Below are 12,247 nucleotides of genomic sequence, written 5' to 3'. Positions count from 1 at the left end.
TTTTTTTTTTTTTTAGTATTTTTATTTTCATAACAGGTATTTATAATTCGTAGAACGTGTAATAGATGATGTTATCACGATTCATCGGATATTATGCTGAATGGCCAAGAATCAACAGTATTATGCTTAAGCAACTTCAGCCTGTCTACAGCATACTTTATGATAGTATACGGTGAAATTTATTATAACAGGCAAAGAATCCAGTCACTGGGTTAAGTTTATAAATTTAAAAAGGAAAGTTGATGTTTTTAATTCTGTTTTAGCCTGTTGATACCGTAATCCACTTCACTTCTTTTGTATTTGAGTTTTGAAAGCTGTTTACTATCATATATTAGTGTATCAGTAACTGCTTGTCATTATTGTTATCTCCGCTGAAATATTTCTAGTCATTAACATTTTTGTGGTCTGACGGCAGATGTTTTCTGACTGGGATTGTAAAAATCGGGCGGTGCCCTTTATTCAAGGGCGAAGGCGTCGGTGATGCTGAATATTTGGGTGGCTGTGCCGATTGCTTGGCTTGCTGGAGGTATAGTCTGGACCGTGGGTCTGTGGTAGTGCTCTCGCTTTCAGCAGTATTTTATCGTTTCTCATACTCTATTTTCCTCGTTTTTCAGTGATTGCATCCAGTTTTGTGGAAACTGTTTTGGAAGTTGATGGTACGTATGTTTTAATTCATGTAAATGTATGTGTGTTTTGAATAATAATAATAATAATAATAAGAAGAAGAAGAAGAAGAAGAAGAAGAAGAAGAAGAAGAAGAAGAAGAAGAAGAAGAAGAAGTCGTTCAAGAGTAATGTCCCGTAACTCAGATTCCGAATTGAAGTAACCGGCTGATCCGCCAATCAGAACAGTGTATTTAGAAATGTTCATTAAGTACCTTTAAAAAAGTTTTTTGGGAAAATTTGAGCGTGTACTTAATTATGCTGGTATTACAAAATCACATGGGTAATAAATAGACAGAAGTTTACTTTTGACTTCATTTCTTTCGTAGTTATGCTAATTGACATAAAATTAGATTATTTACAGTCTGTACAGTAATTACAATATCTATTTACAGATAGCTATTTTACAAATAAAAAAAAGTTAAAGACATCCATCAGTTCGACTTACAAAGATCATCCTTCTAGGTTTAACTGTTAAATGTTGCAAGCAAAATGTTTCAACATCTTTTGTCATCAATATTAGGTTTTTGGGGTAGGAAGGAGGTGGACCTGAAACATGTAAAAGGGTCGATGATGAGTGGGAGTATATTTTAGTCAAATTTTGATTGATTAAATGCTGGAATTCAGAATCGGAAGAAGCATCTAACCTCGTTCCAAGGATCATGGTTGTTTGAGATTAAGTTGGCCTTACGGCAGCGGCGGTCTTGCTCAGAGAGTAGGACTGTAAATAAATGCCCATGGTGTTTGAAATCGAAAGTTGAGGTTTTTGGTTACTTAGTGTTCTTGGCGAAGAGGGTTTCTTTACGGGGATTTGCTGGACCTCTTCATTGTTTTTGGCGTTCTTCCATTATGAATAGAAACTGCTATGCAAAACCGTTCTTTTCCCTTAGAGGAAGGCGTTGACGTTGAGGTGGTCGCAGCAGAGGTACTGACCTTAGATCGCTGGGCACCAGTAGCGACAGTAACCGCCACCAAATCCACCGAGGCCCCCTGCGAGTCCAAGTCCAAGCCCCCCTCCGAATCCAAGTCCCCCTTGGAATCCAAACCCTCCTCCAATGGGCAGGCCACCGAGTCCGAAGAACCTCTTGTCCCCACTCCCGGAGGCAGTAGCGCCAGTGCGGCCCTGGACTCCGCCAGCGTCGTCGTCGCTGCTATCGTCGGCAGCCACGAGGGCCACGACCACAATCAGCAACCACAGGCACTTCATCATCTGAAACACAATGAGAGTTTCTGTCTTGATGCCCTGAATAAACTTTGTTACATGAAATCATTTTCTTTATGTGAAACAACAAAGCAATGAGAATAAATTAGTTTATGTTTCATAAAGATTTTTAGTTTTCTGAAAGGGAAACTATTTTGCCGGCTTTGTCTGTCCGTCCGCACTTTTTCTGTCCGCCCTCAGATCTTAAAAACTACTGAGGCTAGAGGGCTGAAAACTGGTACGCTGATCATCCACTCTCCAATTATCAAACATACCAAATTGCAGCCCCCTAGCCTCAGTAGTTTTTATTTTATTTAAGGTTAAAGTTGACCATAATCGTGCATCTGGCAACGATATAGGCCAGGCCACCACCGGCCCGTGGTTAAAGTTTGATGTGCCGCGGCTCATACAGCATTATATAAAGACCACCGAAGGATAGATCTATTTTCGATGGCCTTGATTATAAGATTTACAGAAAACTCGATTGCGCCAAAGAAACTTCGTCGCATTTTTTACTTGTTACCTTTGCAGTCACAAACCGTTGGAGGATAGTAAAGTGACGATATGTTCTAATGAACTTCTTATATAGGGTTGGGATTCGACGGCAGTCCTTCAGAACTTTCGGATTTTGTTTTCTCCTCCGTAGCAGCTTCATTCTCCTAAATTCTTTCCTCTCTCCTGCACGAAAGCGTTAACTTTCTACATTTTGGGGTTTTTATAGGTTCCCTTTATTAGATGGAATTCTGTTTTAACAGAAAATATTTCACAGTCATATATTCATATATATATATATATATATATATATATATATATATATATGTGTGTGTGTGTGTGTGTGTGTGTGTGTGTGTCTGTGTGTGTGTTTGTGTGCGTGCGCGTGTATGTATGCGCTTGCACATTCTACCAGTCATTCATTCTAAACATGGAACGTCTGTTTCCTTTACCTATCATAGTACGAGAATCTTTTGTTAAGAATATCATTGTTGTTGTTATTATTTATTCCCGTTTCCTGCCTGTCGCCAGTCACAAGAAAGATAATAACCTGTTCTAACCTAGTTCGGAGGAATAAAAATAAGAGAATAAGGTGAAACTTAATGAGCAAGAAGAAGAAAAGAAAAGATTTTATTCTTTTATTGATTCCTTTTCCTTATGTTAGGGTTATGGTATCCTTTGCCGACTTTCAAGACCCCGCAGGGGAATAGTGGCGTCAGTGCCCCGCACGCTGTGCACTCTAGGCATTTACTTGAGGCTTCTGCAGCGTCCCTTCGGCTCCTAGTTGCAACCCCTTTCATTCCTTTTACTGTACCTCCTTCCGCGTTCTCGTTCTTCCATCTTCCTTTCCACCCTCTCCTAACAATTGCTTCGTAGTGTAACTGCGAGGTTTTCCTCCGTTACATCTTTAAAACCTTTTTACTCTTAGTTTTCCTATCAACGCTGAATGGCCTCATAGGTTTCAGCTCTTAGCCTTGGGCCTAGATTTTAAATTCTATTCCGGACTTCCAAGAAATCGTAATTATTCATCCATTTCAACTGTTAGGTTGTCCTGTATCCTATTGTCGTTTGATCAGTTATCTGGTCTTTACATCCTTCAGTTTCTTATCTCAGGGCCCTTCTTCTCTTACTTCCGAATGAAAGTACTCCGTATTATTTTCAGTTTTCTGTAAAGGCGTTGTGCCGGCTTTGTCTGTCCGTCCGCTCTTTTTCTGTCCGCCCTCACATCTTAAATAAAAACTACTGAGGCTAGAGGGCTGCAAATTGATATTTTGCTCATCCACCCTCCAATCATCAAACATACCAAATTGCAGCCCTCTAGCCTCAGTAGTTTTTATTTTATTTAGGTTAAAGTTAGCCATAATCGTGCGTCTGGCAACGATATAAGCCAGGCCACCACTGGGCCGTGGTTAAAGTTTCATGGGCCGCGGCTCATACAGCATTATACTGAGACCACCGAAAAATATATCTATTTTCGGTGACCTTGATTATACGCTGTACAGAAAACTCGCGGCGCATTTTTTACTTGTTTAATTTGTTTTATGGTGAAATGAACAGAATGACTATCCGAAGCCTCTTCCGTTTTTAAATTGTTTTGGGCCAGCCTCGTCACCATTTTGATATTTAGGATGGACGAACTTTCACATGGAACAAGCCCCTAAAAGCTTCCACCGTATCGAACACCCTACCGTGAAGAAAAAAAGGACAGGGAGAGAAGAAAATAACCAATAGATAACGATAAACATAATTTGTGTATATGTGCTTGTAGCTAGTTAGTTCTGGCAAAGTTGGATGATATTATCAATAGCCAAGCGACAGAAGGCTATAAGCCTAAGAGCTCAAGTACGGAAAAAAATATGAATAAAATTAGTTCGCACTCACGCGGTGCACTGTAAGCATTACTTAAGGTTCTCTGCAGCGTCCCTTCAGTCCCTAGCTGCAATCCCTTTCGTTCCGTTTACTGTACCAACGTTCATATTCTTTCTTCCAATTTACTTTCCATCCTCTCCTAACAATTGTTTCACAGTGCAACTGCGAGGTTTTCCTCCAGTTACGCCTTTCAAACCTTTCTACTGTCAATTTCTCTTTCAGCGGTGAATGACCTCATAGGCCCCTGCGCTTGGCCTTTGGCCAAAATTCTGTATTTCATTCCATTCCAAGGTCCAGTTGAATGACAGTGAAGATTATCCCATATTATGGTTGCTGCAAAGGAAACTGTTTTTGAACCTTTTAGATTAGACTCTTTTTTAATTTACTGGATTGTAGAATTAAACATGGTGAGAAGAAAATGACGTCGGGTGTTACATTTTGTTATTTATTTCGAAATCTTGGAAACACCAAGGACATTGACTTCACTCAGTTATTTACATTAAACACAAAGGAGCTTTGTACAAGGAAATACAGGTATTTTGCAAAGGAAGAACACTGGTCAAGAAAACTTCATGCTGATGGTTGACGCAAAGTGAAGCATTTCAGGTACAGGCAAATGACCAAACAGTATCTGCCAGTTGTTTGCTTCTTCTTGATAGGAACTCAGTGACGTCTTCTTAAACGGTGCAGATGGCTCATTTGAGGTAGGCGTTGGGGTTGAGGTGGTCGCAGCAGAGGTACTGACCGTAGATCGCTGGGCACCAGTAGCGACAGTAACCGCCACCAAATCCACCGAGTCCCCCTCCGAGTCCCCCTCCGAGTCCAAGTCCGAGTCCACCTCCGAATCCAAGTCCCCCTTGGAATCCAAACCCTCCGCCAATGGGCAGGCCACCGAGTCCGAAGAACCTCTTGTCCCCACTCCCGGAGGCAGCAGCGCCAGTGCGGCCCTGGACTCCGCCAGCGTCGTCGTCGCTGCTATCGTCGGCAGCCACGAGGGCCACGACCACAATCAGCAACCACAGAAACTTCATCATCTGAAAAATGATTAATGATTCATAGAATACATGTAATGAAAAGACATTCAGGTTTATGGAATAGTGAATATAACATGCACCAAAGAGTTTTCACGCTAAAATTTCTTACTAAAGCATCTGGAAGCATTAGATTAGGCAAAACGAAAACTCACCTTTGCTGCCACAGCTGTCGAAAGAGAGTGAGGTGATGATGGTGGATCATGGGTCGTCTTATATAGATCTATTATTTACCGAATGACCTTCGCAAGTAGATTTCGTTAGCATCCTTGTTCCCTGAATTGGGTCGAGAATAAGAGACAAAGCGCCCCTTTCTCTTCTCGTAGTTATTCAAAGTGAAACTTGTTTTTATCCGTTGCATTTAAAAGCAGAACCGCTAGCAAAAACTTGATTGCTGTAGTTGCTTGGCAGAATATTCTATGCAATGTAGTCTCGCCAGTTATAGGAGTTGTGATATTCGCTTCTATAGAGCTGAGTCTGCAACACAATAAAGGCTAATGAAGGCGTGAGAATGGAATTTATGCATAAAAACTCAAACATCCGATTGGAGTGTTGCTAGCCATACTTAACGAAGGAAGCTGTATGGATCAAATGTACATGTTTATGTATGTGTATATATTAACATCAAATATGTATTTTAAAAGTCATTTCTTGAACAGGGGACCGCTTGCTTCATATTTAAGAGTACTCGTTTGTGTTGAGACGCCTTTCGATCCACATACTGTTTTATCCCTCTTGTCTCTTAATTGTAAAAAGCCTTTTTTATATATTTTCACCTTTTCTATTTTCTCTCTGCTTCCTTTTCCACAATTTTCTACACATTAAATCATCTGTCTTTGAAAAGGCGGGTCTGTTGCCCCATTCGGGCTTACTGTATACCTCTTTCATTTTTCTTGCTCTATTCTTTTTATTTGTATTATTATCAGGCTTGGAATAGATTGGAGAGTTATTATACCCGTCCCTTCGGCTTTTGCTTAAAAAATACACTTTAGACAATGTTGCAGGATCCTCAGCCATTACGGATACCATGATGCATTTTGGGTTTTGAAAAAATCACAGGTTTTTAGAACTAAGTCTGCGTAATAACTGTCTGCAAATGAGTTTTACTGTGCCTTATTTTGGGCCTGGGATTAGTATGTTTCCATTATTGTGAGTGTGAGCGAACGGAGGTGATTGTATCCCTTAAGTAACAGAAGCAGTGTCTTAGCCAAGAAAGGCTAGTGTGTAAGGATGTGTTTGTTCTATTAATGGTGAAGAAGCAATCCGTCTGAAGGCATAATAAACAAGTAAAAAAAATGCTCCGAAGTTTCTTTGGCGCAATCGAGTTTTCTGTACAGCCGCTACAGCGTATAATCAAGGCCACCGAAAATAAATCTATCTTTCGGTGGTCTCGGTATAATGCTGTATGAGCCGCGACCCATGAAACTTCAACCACCGCCCGGTGGTGGCCTGTCCTATATCGTTGCCAGATGCACCATTATGGCTAAGTTTAACCTTACATAAAATAAAAACTACTGAGGCTAGAGGGCTGCAATTGGATATGTTTGATGATTCGAGGGTGGATGATCAACATACCAATTTGCAGCCCTCTAGCATCAGCAGTTTTTAAGATCTGAGGGCGGACGGAAAAATTGCGGACAAAAAAAAAAAAAAGTGTTGACGGACAGACAAAGCAGGCACAATAGTTTTCTTTTCAGAAAACTAAAACCAACAGGTGTGTCTCAACATGGCAGGTACGTAAGTAAGAGGTATTTTATTAAGCAATTAAATCATGTTGTGGGAATGCCATAGTCTCGTAAGAAAGTAATATATGATTTGCAATATTCGAAGTTCATTTCAACTCCATGGACGATAGTAAACTACGCACACTTATGGAAAGAAAGTCACAAAATGACCTTTCCATGACAAGCTATTTAGCGCCACCGGTGAAATTCCGGAATTTAGTTTTAAAGGCCAGAGGGACTGAAAGAATTTACAAAGAAGTTGATTTACTCGAATGTGAATATACCTGGTGAAACCATTTTTTTAAACTGGCCTTAACACTTATAAATCATTTGTTAGGGTAGGGTTTAGTTAAGAAAGATGTAAGGGATCGTACTTGCGAATTCCTGCTAGAATGTAGCTTTATCCACACAATAAGAATTACAGCTAATTTAGAAACGAGAGACGTCAAAAGATTTTAGAAGCCCTTAAACGGCCGTTATTATTATTATTATTATTATTATTATTATTATTATTATTATTATTATTATTATTTCATTGGATGAAACCTATTTGCATGGAACAAGCCCACCAAAGGGGCCATTGACTTGAAATTCAAGCTCCCACCGCAGACCCCACACTGCAGCAGTAACTGATCATGGTACAGAGCCAGCGAATTTTTCATCACCCTGGAATTGGCGCAAACTCACGACATCTGAGCGGACCAGCTAACACTGATATCTGGGCCACTCTTACTGGCTTCAACACTGGATAAAAGAGGAGGGTTGAGAATTGGGGTAATGACCCTATCTTATAAAAGAAGCTAAGCATTTATAGAACTTACTCCACTTCACTGGATGGGTCGATATCGTACTCGCCTAGCACTCTCCTAGGCCCGCGTTCGATTCTCCGGCCGGCCAGTGAAGGATTAGAGGAATTTATTTCTGGTCATAGAAATTCATTTCTCGGTATAATGTGGTTCGGATTCCACAATAAGCTGTAGGTCCCGTTGCTAGGTAACCAGTTGGTTCTTAGCCACGTAAAATAAGTCTAATTCTTCGGGCCAGCCCTAGGAGAACTGTTAATCAGTTCAGTGGTCTGGTTAAACTAAGGTATACTTTTTTCCACTTTGATGGAGTGTATTGTGAATGGAAATGGGTTACAATGAAGCTCGAAAACTGAAAAGAGGGAAGGTGAGTGAAGTGACCTTTAATTATGCCAGTGGGTCTTCCCTCGCGTTTTCCTGCTTGGAATTCACGATCTTTTTTCTTTTTTCTACGTTGGTGACGTCATCTCACTCAAGCGGATGAATGGTCAATCTTATTCCATTCGTAAGAATAGAACATGAAAATTCTTGCAACGAACGTGATCATTGATATTTCCTGGGATATACAAATATGAGGACAATAGAAGTCACATGAATTTGGGGTGCGGAAGAACACTGGCGATTAACCTTTCAGTCGCGCAGAAAAAAAATCGCAAAAACCTGATGCCTTCGAAACCAGAGTTTCCTTCTCTTTCAAGGAATGTTACTGGATGCTTTTTTAGAATTATCCTGAAAATTAAAAAAAAAAAAGCTCTGTTCTGTAGAAATGCAACGTCGAACCCAACGGTCAACAAGTTTGGTGATTTTTAAATATATATATACTTTAGAACATGGAGTGTTTTACCTTTTCCATTATTTCCTCCTTTTCTAGAATTAGGCTCGTTTTGTGCAGCCTTGCCCCTTCCAAACACTACATCATAAAAATTTATACTGGTGGGTTCTAGCAAGAATGTAAATTTCCTATAAAAATTTCGTGTAATGGCCCTTGTCTATGGTATGCTGTAAAACAAAACTTCATAAAACGTTTTCGTAAGCCGAAGAAAAAGTAACTTTATTTTCCATAAGTTAGAGAAGACCACTCTTCCTTTTAAAAGTACAGATTAGAGCTTTGCATATAGAAAAAAATTATTTCTGTAGAAAGAAAAAAAAAGGAAACTTACTTGTTTATGGAATGAGGTTAGGAAACCTTATTGGTAAAATGCAGGAAGCCATTTCTTCCCTATTAAAAAATGAATTCGTGGACGTTAAGGTCTCTAATAAAAAGTCTAAAAGCTTGCAAACATGACCCAACTCTACGAAAGAACACTACTCTAAATACAGTTAGAAAAGGATGGTGCTCAGCCACTGCAGCAAGTCTAGTTAATTGAATACTACAAAAACTCGGAGGAATAAATACTCCTATTTTTGTCTACGCCTTCGGGCGCTTGCAAAATCCCCCTATTTCCGGGTCTCTCTCTCTCTCTCTCTCTCTCTCTCTCTCTCTCTCTCTCTCTCTCTCGTTATTTTAAGTCTGATGACATTATCTAAATTCAGTGCATGCATGTTTTAATTTTTAATGACTTGCTCATATCCTCGGTTAAATGTAAAGGGCAGTATGTCAATAAGTGGAAGGTGAATTAAAAGTGAATTTATGTTTTTAAAGCGTAATCGTATTGCAGTCGTGTTCAGTGAAGTACAGACTTTTGTCTTAGGTTTACTTATTTAACGACCTTGTTTTTTCACTGGATTAACCCATGCATAACCGTGTTAAGTATATTCAACATTAATCCCTCTCCTCCAACAGGGGATGTGGCTTCAGCAAAATAGCAACTCGACAATCACTTCCATATTTGACGAACCTCTCTGTAGGAAACTTATTCCATAACATTATCCTCTTTGTAGATCTACAGAGAAGGCTCACCGGCATTATTCATTGCATCTATCTTGCACACACTCTTGCGCCTCCTTGATATAAAGGCTCTTCCTTTTCAATAGATATTTCACGCCGGTTTTCCATCACTTTCTAGGTCTTCGTCTCCTCCCTTTTAACACTTGAATATACACAGTTTGAATTGCACGCTTTTGAATTATACACTCTTTTACACCAACCTGTTATCCTCCATTCGATCCACATGACCAGATTGTCTCAAAAAATTCCGATCCATTTTTTCACGTATGCCAATCTTTTTATTTTTCTAGTTCTATGTATCTCCTCATTTTTCAGCGTTTCCGTTCTTACATTAATGTCTTACATAAACAGCTCCTCCCCAGAGCTGCAGCCTTTCTTCTTTCATTCAAAATCGGCAACCACACCTCACTTCCATAAAGGAGAGCTGGCTCAATGCTTCTAAAGCAACCCCAGCTTTCTTCCCAGTCTTTTGCACACGCCCTGCTACCTAAGTGACTCCCTTCTCATCCTGTCTGTTGCATTCTTTTACTTATACCTGCGTGAGTGAACTGCTTCTGTTCTTCCGCCATCCATATAAACATTCTTACAACGTCTTCTTTGTTCAAGTTTACCCCCCATCGCATTGACGTTGCTCACATTTACTCTGAACATTATCCCCTTGCAAACGCTCAGTCTGTTTCACTAGTTTCTGCAGTTTCTTTTCCCTATCCCCAATGGACACTGTATCATCTGCAAACATCCGCCATTCCACACTTAGTTCATTGCTCATTTTCGTATTCCGTAACTCTGCGTCTAACTGATTCCCTTTCCCTGACTGCTCCGTAATGGGTCTAGCTGATTCCCTTTCCCTGACTGCTCCGTAATGGGTCTAGCTGATTCCCTTTCGCTGACTGCTCCGTAATGGGTTTAGCTGATTCCCTTTCGCTGACTGCTCATAATGGGTCTAACTGATTCCCTTTAGCTGACTGCTCGTAATGGGTCTAACTGATTCCCTTTCGCTGACTGCTCCGTAATGGGTCTAACTGATTCCCTTTCCCTGACTGCTCCGTAATGGGTCTAACTGATTCCCTTTCGCCGACTGCTCCGTAATGGGTCTAACTGATTCCCTTTCCCTGACTGCTCCGTAATGGGTCTAACTGATTCCCTTTCCCTGACTGCTCCGTAATGGGTCTAACTGATTCCCTTTTGCTGACTGCTCCGTAATGGGTCTAACTGATTCCCTTTTGCCGACTGCTCCGTAATGGGTCTAACTGATTCCCTTTCGCTGACTGCTCCATAATGGGTCTAACTGATTCCCTTTCACTGACTGCTCCGTAATGGGTCTAACTGATTCCCTTTCCCTGACTGCTCCGTAATGGGTCTAACTGATTCCCTTTTGCTGACTGCTCCGTAATGGGTCTAACTGATTCCCTTTTGCTGACTGCTCCGTAATGGGTCTAACTGATTCCCTTTCGCTGACTGCTCCGTAATGGATCTAACTGATTCCCTTTCGCTGACTGCTCCGTAATACGTCTAACTGATTCCCTTTCGCTGACTGCTCCGTAATGGGTCTAACTGATTCCCTTTCCCTGACTGCTCCTTAATGGGTCTAACTGATTCTCTTTCCCTGACTGCTCCGTAATGGGTCTAACTGATTCCCTTTTGCTGACTGCTCCGTAATGGGTCTAACTGATTCCCTTTCCCTGACTGCTCCGTAATGGGTCTGATTCCCTTTCCCTGACTGCTCCGTAAGGGGGTAGCACCGTCAGTGCACCTTGCTTGTTGCACTGTAGGCATTATTTAAGTTTCTTCGTAGCGTCACTACGGCCCCCTAGCTGCAACCTATTCATTCATTTTCCTGTACCTCCGTTCATATTCTCTTTCTTCCACCTTACTTTCCACCCTCTGCTAACATGTCCACACAGCAGTCTTGAGTGTTGATAACACTTTTCTTGCAAAGGTGCTATACAGTTTTGTAGTGCGGATGGATATTACTACTGTTGTTTTTATAATATTTTGCACCAAACGTGTTGCATAGTTGTAGCGTTACAATACAGAATTCGGGAAGTTCAGGCTACCAGAATTTAAGAATCGGTATTTCAGTTGTATTTCCATATGTGACCTCTTAATTGTGGATGTACTTCACGGTACTTTAAATGTATTAGGTAGTTTTCTTTAGCACTTATTATTATTATTATTATTATTATTATTATTATTATTATTATTATTATTATTATTATTATTATTATTGCTTTTGCAATTACAGAATTGTCTGTTACACTGAATAAGGAAGTACTTTAATTCTTCTTGTTACACTGAACGGAGAATTAATTTTATGCTTCTTGCCACATTGAATAAGAAACTAATTGATTGCTTCAAGTTATATTGAATACGGAACTTATTTAATGCTTAGTTGCTAGTTTTCTCTTACCTTTCAAGAAAGTGTTCAACCGAATTTGTCCGAGGTGTGACAGAATAGTTTTTGATAAACAAGTTAGAATTTCCTTTTAAAATCTGGAAACGATGTTAGTTGATAGGTAGAGAACAAGAGCGAATGGGTGAAAATGAAGTATTCATAAAGGAATTGTGCAAATTATA

General features: G+C 40.2%; 1 long non-coding RNA gene across 1 annotated transcript in view; it reads left to right on the top strand.

The window, feature by feature from the left end:
* LOC136844372 (uncharacterized) overlaps nt 1-12,247 on the top strand; it is a 190,057-nt gene that overhangs the window by 92,045 nt on the left and 85,765 nt on the right. The gene's annotated exons all lie outside the window — the stretch shown is intronic.

This window comes from Macrobrachium rosenbergii, chromosome 12, assembly GCF_040412425.1.
Source record: "Macrobrachium rosenbergii isolate ZJJX-2024 chromosome 12, ASM4041242v1, whole genome shotgun sequence".
Taxonomy (NCBI): domain Eukaryota; kingdom Metazoa; phylum Arthropoda; class Malacostraca; order Decapoda; family Palaemonidae; genus Macrobrachium; species Macrobrachium rosenbergii.
Note: the sequence above shows the minus strand (reverse complement) of the source record. Positions and strands in the feature narration are given on the sequence as shown.